The sequence below is a fragment of the Notothenia rossii genome (genome assembly GCF_949606895.1).
Source record: "Notothenia rossii genome assembly, chromosome: 3".
NCBI classification, from domain to species: domain Eukaryota; kingdom Metazoa; phylum Chordata; class Actinopteri; order Perciformes; family Nototheniidae; genus Notothenia; species Notothenia rossii.
In genome coordinates this window covers 36,675,766-36,691,762 of record NC_136901.1, presented here as the reverse complement: position 1 = coordinate 36,691,762, position 15,997 = coordinate 36,675,766, and the positions used below count along the sequence as shown (strand labels likewise).

At 41.0% G+C, this 15,997-nt stretch overlaps 1 protein-coding gene across 1 annotated transcript in view; it reads right to left on the bottom strand.

The window, feature by feature from the left end:
* ndrg2 (NDRG family member 2) overlaps window positions 1–14,714 on the bottom strand; it is a 30,839-nt gene extending 16,125 nt beyond the window's left edge. The window contains exon 1 of the mRNA XM_079669681.1: window positions 14,285–14,714. The gene's annotated coding sequence lies outside the window, so the exon portion shown is untranslated. The remainder of the gene's footprint in view (window positions 1–14,284) is intronic.
* Window positions 14,715–15,997: the final 1,283 nt, after the last annotated feature.

The following is a 15,997-nucleotide window of genomic DNA, read 5'->3' as shown; positions in this document are numbered from 1 at the left end:
AGTCTCAACTTCCCAGATTTAAACAGATGGGTCCAAAACACAAAGACATTCAACTTGTTCTTGTTCATACATGGAACCAGTGTATATTCAGCGATTTTGTTGAATAAATGTTATGTTTGTATAATAGAAATGTGTAAGGAAAAAAGTTGACATTCACTTGGCATCTTGTGTCTAATCACTTGACGAATAGAACTCCAATTATTGCTCTTTTAGCTCTGTTTTTGGTCTCCACCATCAAAAGGTTAATGTATGATTATTCACTTCCCTTTTCTTATGTTTCTTATTCAACTATTAAACTGCTTAATGCTCCAATAAGCTCGCAAACCTTGTCCGTCTACTATTTAGCTTTAGGTCAGTAACATACCATTTATTAAAGCCTTTTTTTAAGCCGTTTGCATAAATAAGGTAAATAAAACATTTAGCGCAAGCTCTTATCGAGTGAAATCAACTCTATGGTCTTTACCAAAGCATTGTGGGAACAGTTTACGATCATTTATTTAGTTCTTTGGACATAAAGACCACTAATTATTTGTTAAGTGCAACTGATATGATCTGCTATATTATCTGCAGACAGACAATGCTGTAAAAAGGCCGACACATGACAAAGACCGCACATTCAGCATAAAAAGAGGTCTCACGCAACACACCCATTATCCTTCATCTACTTTCTCTACCCTCCACTTACTGTTTCGTCCATCATCACCCATCTTTCTTTATCTCTGCCTCCGCCTCTCTGTGAGTCAGAGTGTCTTAGAGCGTGTAATAACTGCTAAACTGAACAGGAGGCACCGTCTGTCGCCCGGGAAAGACAGACAGAGATGGAGAGAATAAGGCAGATTTATATGGAGAGCGAGAAGGGATGAAGACGGGAAAAAAAAGGCCTAAGAATGTGTTGCTGGCTGAGAATGGAAAAACCAACTTATATGCGTCTACTTCCACATATCAGCTGTCAAAGAACAGTTGTCGTACTCATCGGTTTGCACAGAACAGGTTCCACGTGTCGGATATCGGGCTGTGTCGGATAATTGCTCCAGCTAAATGAATCAAAGCTTATTTTTATGCGCATTCACTATCACGCAGAGAAAAGGCATTTCGCTCGCTGTTCGCAGGCGGTGTCATTCCAACATGTCACATCTGTTTTCGTCAAATCCTTCCTGTCATTCCTCCACCCTAACCCCCCTTTATCCCCATCCTCCCCCCAATTTTCTGTCACGTTGACTACATCACTTTGTCCTTTGACTCGAGTTGATGTTTTGCTACAGATATACAAAGAATATTTAGGTTGTTTCTATGTGTTTAAGGTCATTTCTTTCCCTGTACCCTACACCAGGAGTTTATAAACTGATGTTTATGGCATTGTGATGGTTAATAAAACATGTATTTACGCTTAATAGATCAGTTACAGACTGCTAATGAGGACAACTTCTAGTCAAACCTGTAAGCTATGCATGATTGCATGTAAAAAAGCAACCATGTTTCCAATACAAAATGTGTTTCCCATTCGAATGGTCAATAACATTCCAGACGAAACACATTTGTCGTGACTTAGAAGTGGTTAACATTATAAATGGGAAGAAAACAAAGCAAAAAGTTATATTTACGAAACCAACACTTTGTGGCCAGATAATTTGGCTTTAAATTACGTTAGTTAAAAGAGTAATGACTTTTGGTTTTGCAAGGCACACAAACAGCTTACTATTGGGTGAAAGTCCAATGTTGGACCCATCAAAAAGAGACAAGTTTAGTGGATTTGCACTAGTACCTTCCAGGAAATATCCACAGCCTCCTTCTCTGAGTCCAACCCCGACCAAAGCTTTTCTTTTGTCCTCCTGTCAATTCTCCTAAACCGACCTTATTTGGGTACTTTCAAACGTTTAGCTTCCTCACAGCATTGTAGGGGGTGACTAATACATGTTTTTGGTTTTTCCCAGGTCTTACCGTAGCCGCGCACTGCTACAGAGATCCTTCTGTACTGCAGACCTGTGTGCGCTAGTCAGGTGATACGAGATATAACCTCCAGTTCATACTATAGCTGCAGTCGACACCCTCGCGTAAATGCCAAATGCAACCCAGAACAGCTCCATGTCTTGCTAAAAGAAACTCCAGAAGGCCAAACTCCTCAAAGCTGATATGGTCATCATCATAAATGTGTTTCTTTACGTGAAACGGTACTACACTCTAAGAGTAACAAGCATCTTCAATATGTGCCAGCGGATGTCAGAGCTTTGTATTGGAACATTTCACGAAAACTCAAGTTGTGCATGTATTTCTTTCTATAATCAACTCGCTCGTACATAGAGTTGATATAAGAAGCTTGAAGACTTTAATTCTCTCAGTCTCCAACTATTCCTCTTTATTTAAAGCTGTTTCTCACAGCTCTGCACTCATCCCCGTCTCCGTCCATCCGTCATTTGTCACGCCACCGACTTTTCATTCCCTTTCTCCATTTCTGCCAGTCATTCTCTGTCTCACTGCTGGTCTTTGTCCCATTCCTAGCCATCCTCTTTCTGTCCCTTCCACTTTCTTTTTGTCTCGGCCCAACAGCGAGTGAAAAGGGAAAAAGGGGCAGAACAGTACTCTTTTATTTTCCCTCTGGTGCCACCAGTGTGTGAAGCCCCCGACACCGAGAGACACAACCAGACACATCAACAGCGAGCTAAAGTAGGGCACTGAGCAATAAGGTCACCTACATTCAGAGTGCAGGCTGAAAGGTTAAAGCCATGGCATTCGTATGTCACATGTATGTACGGTACGTGCTTTAGTGTGTGGTGTCGAGAAGCAAACCATGAGAGGGTGGTGGCCCTGACATCATTTATTTCAGAAGTTATTTGGGGTTCAGCGGGCTACAGTGTAGATGTCCTCTCCTGGGTTTACTATCTGACCCAGGATGGTGATAATATCTTTCATCAGCTCTCAGGAGTGTTGTTTTGATGACATGCAGGGTCATATAGTGTTTTTGTTTTGGCGAAATCATTCTGTCTAATGTATCCCACCACATCTCCCTGATATGATTGATAGAGTGGTTCAGGAATGAGTCCTTAAACCTGGATGATTTAGCACTTTTAGTTCTCTTTGGTCCCAAAGTCAAAGGTTATTTTAATGTGTTTGTTGCCTGAAATAAGGTCAGAGGTTAACACACAAAATAAGTGACTCTCCCATTTTGTTCTGCATCATACAAATACATCAGCAAACACCCCACTCGTGAATGTCCTAAGCTTCTATGTGTCATAAAAACAAGAATACATTTCATCACACCAAACATTAGCCGCCTTTAGCTTGGCGGTGACGTGAAGTTATGTGTCCGTCATGTAGCTAGTTTATAGCCAAACATTCGCTGTTTACTTCTGGAGATTGCTTTACGCTTCGAAACTCATAAAGTGGTGTTATCATGTTGAGATTATCAAACCAAACGTGTTGAGTGTCCTAAAACGTGTGTTTGCCAGAGAACTTATTTTCTGCAATATTCTGAAATCCAATTTAAAATTGAATTGCTCTTAGTCAAGAAAGCCGTTACAATGCTAACTTACAAAACCATATCATCAGTGTCATCATACTCTGAAATGTTTAATAAAGTTTAAAAAAAAAAGTAAAGAATTTTGAGTAAAAAACACAATAAGGTTTGATCCAGACTAAAGTCACTGGAGATGTAATGGTTCACTAGAGTGTAGTGATACACGCAAGCATGCAATTGTAAATGTAACAACCTGTCAACACACACACACACACACACACACACACACACACACACACACACACACACACACACACACACACACACACACACACACACACACACACACACACACACACACACACACACACACACACACACACACACACACACTGGAGAGGCCCAGGTGTTGCCATGAACACTCTCAGGACTGCATCTGTTTTCTGTACAGGAGTAAATCTTGTTAGTCTGCAGAGCTTCACTGTTGTCACACCTGGGTGCTGCCGTGTCATTTATCATGCAGCCTGAGGTCGGCATGCAGTCAGCGGAGGATGAGTGTATCCTTTGTTGAGGGTCTACACATACAAAGGAACAGGTTTTACCGCGAGGCCCTCTTTACTGCATGTTCACTGCTGCACCTGCTCAATTTCAATATCTGTATTCAACTGCTAGAGGCAGAAGAAGAAGTCATCCTTTATGAATCCCGAGGGCAAATGTAATTGCTAGCACCAAGTATCGTCTGCACAACACGTCTGCAGAACTAGTGGTTTACATTTATTTATCTACCGTTGCTTTAATTGTTGCATTTTCCGTTTCTTATTCAATCAATGCCACAATACCCTCATTTCCACATGATCAATTAAGACTCATGTTAATGGTTAAAGTGGTCATGTTTCAGAGCGATGCTGTGTGAGGCTTTTCTACTTGCTTAAGTGTTTTGGAAGCAGATTGAATGCGTGGTTTGATATGCCAACACGACACAAACTTCACTTTGTCTCTCAGGGAATAGTGGCTTGTAAAAGCTTAAATCAACAAGTGTTACTGTGCATTTCTGAGTAAGTCCACACTCCTTCAGTCGGTTTGAACATCAGGCCTTTTGGGGAGCTGTTGCTAGGTGTGCTGGACAGTCCGAGAGAGAGAGAGAAATGAGCAACACATGCCTGAAAAGAAAGTAGGCACAACGTCAGCATCCATGGAGACCCAGAGTGGAGCCAAAGCTCCCCTCGTCTTCTCTCTGAGCCAGGCATTTTCTCACCCCCCCCCCTCCCCCACCCTCATCTTTTAATCTCCTCTGCTGCTTCCCAAGGCGATGGATGGGCACACGTGGATCACCTTGGCTCTCCAAAAAAGCCCCAAAAATGAAATAGCATCTCAGTAAAGCCTGTTTTCTCTTTGTCTGTCTCTCAGCAGATCACGTTGGCCTCTTGTCTCCTGAAACCCTCTGTCCCCATCACTCAGAGGCTCAGGCTCATTGTCAGACCGCCTATTATACCCTCCATCATGATATCACCTCTACTCAGACATCCAGTCTCTCGGTCTGCCTCGAAAAAGTGAGATTTTATCTTTGACAAACGGTTATTCTCTGAAAGAGCAATTCACTGCGTCCTCAGAAATATCATTAGATCCGTCTTTTTTACATTCGTTTTCATTATTAATTCATCGTCCAAGTGTGACAATCAAGTGACACGAGTGCTAATGTTACCAAGCTAGGCTTTGACTTGAGGCGTGATAGCTAATCAGCCAAAGTAGCTTTCTTCAATTTACGGTAACACTTAACCGTACAATAGCTCCTTCCGAATGTTGTAAAAAAAAAGGCAGACGGCCCTTGCTGTTGCTACCTTATTTATTTATTTATTTAGATATACTTTATTAATCCCCGTGGGGAAATTGTTTCTCTGCATTTGACCCATCTTAGTGTTAGGAGCAGTGTGCTGCCATTTTAAACAGCGCCCGGGGAGCAGTGTGGGAACGATGCCTTGCTCAGGGACACCTCGGTAGCACTTGGTCTTGCCGGGACTTGAACTGGTGACCTTCCAGTTGCCATGCCAAGTCCCTATCGACTTCGCCACTTACCAACGCTAATTGGTAAGAAATAGGGTTTTACGTGAATGTTTGTAGGCTAAAAGCTAACAGTATAACACATGGGAGCACGCTTATCTCATGTAGAAAAACATGCCCTCAAATGCCAATATGCGACATGGAAAGCAAACATCTAGAGGCCTGAAGTTTAGACACTTTATCCAGCAGCATTTGCAGAAATTAACTTATTCTCGCTCTAAAAAATGTGCACAATTATAACTGCCCCACAATTATAGTTCAGTACATTTAAAAGTTATACATCAATCAAACTTAAGACTAACAGTATTCATAGCGATAACTACATTTTGGTCACTTTATCCGGTACGAACATGAACCAGCAGTAAGTCCAAGCACAAACAGAACATAGTTGTTGGGGAATAATTCTCATATATTCCACCTTTTGCCCTTTGACGTTTATGACCAATCCTGACATCTGTTATCTCCCTTAAGGAAGGGGCTGCTTCAGCCATATGTTGTTGTTACCAGTTTATGACCGGGCAACTCTCGGTCACAAATGGTTTATTGTTGTGGGAACGCTTCCTTCTTGGGGTTTGTGGACTCCAAGGTGTGAAATCTTCGAGGCCATAAGCGTCAGACGCAAGTAATTTAGTGTCCCCAGCTGTTTAGTTTATCCGCCCAAGAATGTTGATTACTCTCTCTGAACTATGAACTAGTTAAAAGGTCTATCGAGAGAGAGGTGCTTCAGAATTGACGTGGCAACTCGTGCAGTTTTGTGAGTTTTCCGGCCGAAGCTCCCAAATAAACCATCAGTGTTTGACATCAAAGCTCCAGCTCTCCCCGTGTCTCCTTCCTGAACCGGTGACTCCTCCTGCTTTGCTACACAGACGTTTCCCCCACAATAGTCTGGTGATAAGGTTGTTTTTCTTGCTTTCCGCCTTATCTATGAAATTCAAATTATCTCTACTTCAGCGACATTCACCCTTTAACGTGTCAAGACAGCCGGCTGATAGGCTTTTAGTTTGTCCACAGTGTATCAGAGTGACGCATGAAACAAATCCAATTACCTTACCTTATGTGAGTGTACAAAAGACAGCAGTTTGTTTTGTTCAGGTCCGATCAGTGAGGGTGTATTCAGCTACCTGAAAGAGGCTCGGATGTTGAATCAATCGTTTCGATTCAGGTCGTGGGACAAAACACAGCTCGATTGTGCACACATATACTGATTGTCCTTTAAGCTAGGGTCAATTTAAACCTTGGAGCCATTGGCTAAGGGCTGATAAAGATAAATGGATCCATAATGGTTGGCTGATTGCAGCCAAACATAGAACAGCTTTTCAACCCCCAAAACACTCAGCTTTAATAACACGTCTACTGCATCTCCAATGGTTTCCTACATGTACGTATATTTAGAGGTTAAAGCAACATTGAGCAAACATTACGTGCATTTCTTTGACCATATTTACACAACTAAGGTTTCTGAAAAACATTATCAGCATTTCAATATGCTGCACTTAGCTTCCCCTTATTTAAAAGCCAGAGGCATGTCCATGATAAAGTATAAAGTCAAAAAAGACGTGGGTGTCCACATACTTTTGGCCACCTGTTGCTGCGTTATTAAATGTAATAAATGCTTTTGATTACACTTCCTGTGGCATCAGATTGATAAGAGCTGAGAGGAAAATATGATCTTGCTTCATTAAATAATATTGGAAGAGTTACTCTATCATTGCAGAAGCTAAAATATCCCTAAATGATGTCTAACTGTTGCTGTTATAGGCTAACATATGAACAGCTAATGAGCGGGGTTAGTGTTGGTGGGCGATTATGCAGATAAATTAAATATAATATAATAGATTAGATGTCTGGACTCAAAGGCGAAAAGGACACTAACTTCCTCCTCCTCACTGATGCAGCTTAGAGCCGATAAAACTGAAGCCATATGGAGGTAGTGATTATGAGCTATTATTACAGCAGGCAGCCAGTTGCTCTGATTACTGTTGAGTTATTAAAAGGCTAATTGCTTTACTTACTGTGTGTGTGTGTGTGTGTGTGTGTGTGTGTGTGTTTGTGTGTGTGTGTGTGTGTGCGTGCGTGCGTGCGTGCGTGCGTGCGTGCGTGTGTGTGTGTGTGTGTGTGTGTGTCCGTATATGTTGGTAAGTGCAACCAATAAAAGGAACCATCATTAATCCACTTAAATGTACGTCGATATTATGGGCTTCAATCTTCCTGATTAGGACTCAAATGCTCCGTTTTAATTATTGATTTAGTTTTAAACTGGAGTCTGGGGACAATGTTGCTGAACGTTTTTACTCTTTAAAACTGCTTTTCTTCATTATAAATGAATCCAGCCAAGCCAAAATCTTCTTTTAAATCTCTAGATCTGATATGTAATGTAATTTCAAGACCACACAAGCTTTTCCATTTGTCCTAGTGCTATAAAAATGTAATGTATTGCTCATTGAAACACTTAAAGTTTGAATCACCTAATCCATGAGGACGATTGACGCAAATATATCAAAACAGACTCAGACTCAGCACATCACTTGTACATAAACAGATGTCGTTTTTATTGCATTTGGGCGACAAACTAAGATTTATTTGGGAATTACCATCTTGGATTCAGATAGCTTGTTCTCCCGTTGTTTCATATTTACCCTTCGGTAGCCTAAAGCCATTTTTTCTTCCCAGGTGACCAACATCATGGCGGCAGCCCCTGTTGCTAGGAGATCTGTCACACAACTGTGGACGATCTACGTGGATATTGTGCATCGAAGCGAGGGGGGGGGGGGGGGGGGTGCGTTACCCCTGTGAACATGTGTTTGCTGTTTATTTCCTGCCCCGCTCAGCTCTTATACTGCCTGTGGATCTATTGACTAACAGTCCTGATTATGTAACTGTGCGCCGAGGAATTCTAATTTGCGCAAACAGACATACACACAAACACAGACACACACACACACACACACACACACACACACACACACACACACACACACACACACACACACACACACACACACACACTGTGAATCGTCGCCTCTGACAGACTGCATGCACATTTCGATGCATTTCTTTCATTTAAAGTCACACTTACAGAGTGTTAAATTCGCACAACGCGGTTCAGTTTTAGTTGAAAAAAAATAGCTATCTCCACACATCCAACCTGAGAATATGAATGGAGTTCGGGCCGAGCGTTTGTCTATAAATAGGGTGTTGTGAAGGCCTGTTTGGACTCTTGGGAACAGACAGGGCATTGTGGTGCCTGGCTGGCCTATCTGTATCTGGCCTCTCGCCATTGGGCAAAATACTGAGCAGCAAACACTAAAACACACACTTCCACACACTCCCCCAGTTACTATAGCGTAAGAAGACTGCTGTTATCTCATACACCTACACAGTATCAAATCCATACGCTGTGACCCAGATGCTACTATGCCCCGCCTAGAACACCTACACAGAATATAAACACTTGTTTTTTTAATTTATGTATAAACACCCAGACTAATTTGCACCCCACACTACAACTGGCTGAGACTTTGAAGCGAAGAATTCAGATGAGAAGACACACTCGCTTGGTCAGGATTTATTCAGACTAGACTGATCTCAGACACCTAGGCAGTGAGCAGTGCTGGTACACACTATCTCAGTCATCAGATAATGTACTCCTCTTCCCTGTACAGACAGTAAAAATACATCTGACGCTACGATACAGGTACTAGGGTTCACCGCTGCCAAACGGATATCAAAATAACTGCTCTCGCTTCAGTTACAAGGTTTTAAAAAAGCATTAATATCACAGGTTTCAATATAGAAAATGACCATTTCTTGAAAGCAGTTTGATTGAGAGGATTTCTAGACTGTAATAACCAAATTAATGAGCCATACACAACAAAACACCATTAAAAAAACGTGTGTTATGGTGTTTAGGTTGTCCACAATGCTATATCATATGGTAGTGGACATTTGAATGACCCTGCACCAGATTCCACTTGTTTTTCTTTCCAATAGGCTACAAAAAGCAGGTGTTGTTGGGAAATGTTTCAGCTGTTCTTCTCTGTGTGCTTTGGTTTTCCATCCAAATGAATAATTTTTCAGTTGCCCGTGAGCACAAATGTCAATGTTTGTTTAGCGTTTCGGTTGGTCTCCTGTGTCACGTTGGCCGGGGTTTTCACACACTGAGATGAATGTACTATCAACAGAGAAGAATCAATGTTTCTGTTAGTGCCAACAGGGGGAAGTGAGACATTAGATGATGTTAGTTACTGTAGCTGCACTCTGATGGGCCACAAGGGATAAAAGAGCGTGTAAATACAGTAAGAGAGGGGTTTTCCTTCATAAATACAACTCATCAATGCGTTTTAACAAAATGATTTGGCTTTCTATTACAGATATCAAGTTATATGGAATTTCAGTTTAAATCTCCCAGTTATTTCTATTAATAATTTTGTTATATAATATGGCAATCACAGTTTCTCTGCAACCACAATAACACCTTCAAGTCTGTTGTTTTGTTAAACCAAAAGTCCAAAAAGTTAAGATATTTTGTCTACTAACATATACCAGCAAAGAGAAAACCGCTATGTGAACAGCGAATATTTTTCAAAAGTATTTAAAACTACTAATTGGCTGACTTCCTGTAGTGTGATGCTTATTTCTATCTCACAAGTTTATAACTCGGAAAATGTTTTTCAGGAACAACAAGATGTTTAAGTAACTATATAGAGTTATAAACCAATGAATAATATAATAATCTGGTGTCACTATGCCTAATTAAGCCAAGGGTAATTACAGAGATTGCTTATAAGTGTGGTTTTGCAAACACCTTTTCCAATAAACATGGTCACTTGATCCATCTTCAATCTAAAAATATATAGTATCACAGCTTTAAAGGAGTACTACCCTCTCATTTGTTTTTAAATAATCAATGTTCAAACTTGTTTCAATGGCAAACTAATTAAAAACAGCCATCAGCTTGTATCTGGTGTAAATGAACAGCGAAACTGAGCAGTAAACAAAACTCTTACTCTGAAGAGGCAATTACACCCACAGACTTGAACATCAGCTCCGCAGCACAATCAGTAAAACACCATTAAATAACCTAACAGAGTCCACTTACTAAAACAATACTTCACATCTAATCAGTGGCTTGGCGCCGCATATCCTAACAATGACAGATCTGTAAGAATCTAACAGCTGGCGGGCAATTAGAGGAGTTCATTTCAGAGTCAACACCTCAACATAAGGACAAAGACTATTTCTGAGCAGTTGGGATGACAACAACATTTGATTCCCTGATATTCTGGGACCTGAATCAACCTCCAAATATAGCTCTGGCCTAGTCTGCTGCACAAACACACATTTATCTACCTTTCAAAAGTGTTATTGGCGTATTCTCATAGCAACTATCAGACCTTAGATCCACGCAATCTAAGTAGAACAATTGGGAGGGATTAAACCCTCTTTAATGGTCACACATGCAGAGCACACAGTGAAATGTGTTCTCTGCATTTAACCCATCCTAGTACCAGGAGCAGTGGGCAGTTATTGTACAGCACCCGGGGAGCAATGGGAGTGAGGGGGAAGGGGAGTGTCCAGTGCCTTGCTCAAGGGCACTACGGCAGGGCAGGAGGTGAACTGGGACCTCTCCAAGTAGCAGTCCACACTCCATATTTAGCTCTGGTCGGGGACTTGAACCGGCGACCCTACGGTTCACAGTCCAAGCCCCTACTGACCGAGCCACTGCCGCTCATCAGGAGAAAATTGGTAAATGTATCAGTATAGCTAATTTCAAAGTCAGGAAATGAGCTCCATTTGTCAATATGTTCATATAATAAACAGTTGTATTGCCAACACCTGAATGGTTTTATGAGTATTGACTCATAATATGTTTTTGTTTTATGTGAATCTTTAAGTAAGTATAAGATACACCTTCTCCAACATTGAACGTCAGAAATAAACTATGATTTGAACTGTAAAAGCACAACAACTTGACCGACCTACAGCAGGTCAAGCATATAGCTTTCCCCTGCAGTCAACACTGATGGATAGGCAAACACCACGGGAGTAAATGTTAATATTAGTAGAGTAAACAGGCAAGGTGACAGTCTCAATACGCTCAAGCAAGTTCCCCCCCTACACCAACATGGGAGGAAGTCAATTTGTGCATTGGAAGATAAAGCAAACATGCAATAGAAATGTTTCATATTTACAGCAGTTCTGGTATATGTCGTCCTATATTTACTCTTTTACGGTTGCCAGTTCTTCCACTCGAAGGGACCCCGGTTTACCTTTAAGTCAACTCTGCTTAGAGTGCCAAAGGTCAAACATTTACTGACAATCCCAATGCACAGAGTGGATGTCGAATGACGCTACAATAGTCGGTAATGGGTTTTGGTTGGTCGATAGCCACCAAAGCAACACGTTCAGTGGTGCAGAGACAATTGAGTAAACAAACAAACAAGGTCATCACTATCTATGGCTTTTGCAATGACAAGCCTGCTTTTGAGAAATGCACTTTACAAATACTTCCTGTGTTTATCAGTGTGTTCAGAAATGCCTGAAAACTCCCTTCGAAGAGACCAAAACTACCACAGTTTAATGATGTCAACAAGTTGATCTTGGCCAGAACACAAACACTCGGGGATGTAGCGTAGGGCTACTTAGCTACTAGCTGAGTTTACTTTTGATCTTAACAGAAGCATATGACTCGACTCCTGAAAGATTCCACGAGTCCACACTGTGACAATTTAACATCCAGACTCAAAAGTAACAGTGTCCTCTCTGCAAGCATTTTTTTCTTCATCTATTTGACTATTAATGGGATTATAATTTACAAATTAAAAGAAAACTGTATTGATGATTTGAAACTAGCACTTACAGTAAGACTATGAATTCATGTTTACAATGTGTACTGAGATAATAAATCGAGTGAGAAGAAGGGACATTTTTTCATAGGCTTCTATAAAATCAAGACTTATTTTTGCATCCAGTCATGTCGCCCATTTAGCCATACAAGGGCACTTTACAGATTACAAAGACAATGAGAAATGGGCGTAACCTGACTCTAATAAAATACTGTTTTTGAGCGACCATATTTATGAATTGCGGAAATAAACAGACAACAAACAGTATAGACACAAGGCCACTGGTAGCACCACACCCACAAGCATTTGTAACAAAGAAAAACAAATAGTACACCGTGTGAGTGTGTGTGTGTGTGTGTGTGTGTGTGTGTGTGTGTGTGTGTGTGTGTGTGTGTGTGTGTGTGTGTGTGTGTGCGTGCGTGTGTGTGTCTGCATTTCTACATCAACAAAGCCTTTAATTTCTGAGCAAGCTTGCAGAGAGCCTGTGCGCGCATTTTAACATCTAAATGAACAATGTGTACTTCAGAAGAGACATTCTGTACACGTCTGTGTGTGTTTTGTGTGTGTGTGTGTGTGTGTGTGTGTGTGTGTGTGTGTGTGTGTGTGTGTGTGTGTGTGTGTGTGTGTGTGTGTGTGTGTGTGTGTGTGTGTGTGTGTGTGTGTGTGTGTGTGTGTGTTGTCAGCAATGTGTAATTCCGAAGAGCCTTTCTGCATAAGTGTTCGTGTTTGTTCGTGTGTGTTTGTGTTATCAGCAGGGGCTCCACTTCAAATCTCAAAATGCGGTATGACTCACACAATCTGCGCGTGAGCTTTTCTTGAATGCGTGCATGTAGCATAGTGAGAACTGTAGTCTGAGTCTGTGGAGCTGTGTACAGACTGAGTGTGTGTGCGCGCGCGCGTGCGTGTGCGTGTGTTTGTGTGTGTGTGTGTGTGTGTGTGTGTGTGTGTGTGTGTGTGTGTGTGTGTGTGTGTGTGTGTGTGTCCTTGGTCTGGAACGAATCAGTGAAGAAAAACAAGCTTTAATATATTCCATAAGGGAGTCTTCCGAAACGGATCATTTGAGGACTTGCATGATTTTTTATTTAATTTTTCCCCAGTTTAAAAAATATAAAAATAAGAAACCAAGGCACCACAGACCCAATAAACGAACACAGAGACACACCTCCATTTGACATTGACATATTTTATATCCCCTCCTCTGGCATGCCAAGAGCCACAACACCGCTTTCGACCCCCCCTCAGACAGCCCTATTCTGACCCCCTCTTTCTCTTGAAAAAGAGACAAAGGCAACCTTTTCTTTCGCAATAACAATATGTATTTAACCATGAAATACCACAAACACCAGAAAAGAAGAGCAATGCTGGTGATGCTGGTGGGTAAAATGCAAGACTGGGATGTATAGAGGGGTTAATGCGCCAGTATGTCAATATTGCCCCAAATTCTGCATGCATGCCATTGAGATGTCATGCCTGGCTCCGTTATTATAGGGGGGGGGGGGGGCGGGGGGAGGTGGGGAGAGGAACAAAGAACTGACGGCTGTGCCACATGTGTGTCTCAATAACACGCACTCTCCCAATCACACATGCACTATTATAAGAATCCCATGCATGCAAAATGCCATTTAAACAGTCCTTCTTTGAATTGGCGCTTGTAAACACATTTAAATATTAATGTCTTGCAGAGTTGGCTGTTTTTCTGGTTGATAGCAGCGTGTTTTTTTTATTCAATAAAGGGGGAAAACCTAGGGGAGGGGGATACATTGGGTGTGCATAATGCATTATTAAACAGATGGTTCCACGTTGCATCCCTGCACAATAAACATTTGTGCCTGTCCCTTGTTGCACGACTGCACAGGCTACTCCCTCACTTAAACTAAAACATTTTTTTTTTATAATCCTACTAGAAAAAACAGCAACGGGTTAAACTCACCTTTAATCAGCAGGTAGGAAACAAAAAAATCTCCACACAAAAGCAAGGATTTCTTAAGTCTGGTTCTCCACTTGTCTTCTTGCTCTCTTCCCAACCTGTTCCTCCAATATCCCCGCTATTCTCTTGTTATTTCAATTTTTCCTTCAACCTCCTGTATTCTCCACTGTGCCTTGTTCCTCAGTTTCCCCTGTGTTTTTTTTTTTTTTTTATCCTTTTCCAGCAGTAGGAAAATTCAGCACACAGAAAAACAATATATGCAGCGGTCAATCAAAAGGCAAGATGTAGCGGTGTTTTAGGGGTGTTGGGAAAAGTTGTCCTGAAATAAAACAAAAAACACCTACGATATAAATGTGTTATTTGATTCAAAATAAGTGAAGAGCGGTATTTGTTAATCTTGTGGCAGCTCCGGTTTGGACCCGACTAAATGCATGTCAAATATCGGGAGATAATTGTGTGTTTATCTGTCTGGCTCCCCCCTCCATCTAGGAGTCACATTGGTACAGTCCACCCTTGTTGAGCTTGTGAAAGTGAGCCAAACGCGCGAGCATTCCCGCCTGGGCTCGAGCCAGCGGGTTCGACTCCAGGTGTGTTTGTTTACACCTGAAGTCAGAAATTGGTCATGAAGCAGGAGAATGCATGTTTTTGGATTTTAGGAGGTCCAAAAATAAAGACAAACATTGAGGACATGTCTGGTGGTCTGAACATGGGCTCTGAGTCTCTGAAGGGGGCGTTGTAGTACCTAATGTTCCCTGAAAGAGTTTACCACTGGGTATATTTCATTAAAAAAAAAAGGAAATTACATTAATTTCCCTGATTACATCATGTCAATAAAAGTCTTTCACTCCCATGTGGAGAAAGCAGGAGTACAACTGCAAGACGTGGAGTGATATCCATATATACAAATAAAATAATAATAATAATAATTTCTACATTTTACCAAATACTTTAGAGTGACTACAGTGTGCATTAATTTCATTATGGTTGTTACCATTCAAACTAGTCTGTAAAATGTTGGAAAATCCTAACCCCGACTTTCTGAGCACTGTAAATGTCACCTATACATTTCAGTGCCACATCGCAGCTTAACTGTACACCCAAAAAGCATCGCAAAATGATACCATGGTGGTCCCATGGTTTTAGTAGGTACTGCATGTGAACACAATGTTGGATTTTAATTCAGATTGCCTATACCGATTAAAAATGTATCAAATGAAAAAAAAAGCAATAGTTCCACAAAGAACCTGCAGTGTTTGGGAAGTTTGTCCAGATTGTATGCCAGCATTGGTTCTTGTTCTTGCATGTAAATACATATCTGAAGCCCAAGATATCAGTTTAATTACAATAAATAATTGTTTTCTACTTAGAAATAACTATAAAATGTTTTTTATTGGAGTTGTGGACATTTTGTTTGATACGCTTCGACTTTAGCCAAAGTTTAAACACATTTTAACTTGAGCTTGGCACTTACAATTTAACAGCTTACTTAAACATGGCTTAACAGCTATGATAAAAAAGGTCTATGTGATACACTGTCTGGAATACTTAGACAAAGTGATGTTGTAAAATGTTATGACACATATAAGAATTTGAATTTGTGTAAAAATACTTCTCTTTCTCTTCTGCAGCCCACTCAGCCTTTGACAGTATTTCTTCCTCCACTTAAACCAGTGATCTTGCATCACTCGGTTTCTTTAGCTGAGATAAATAATGAGC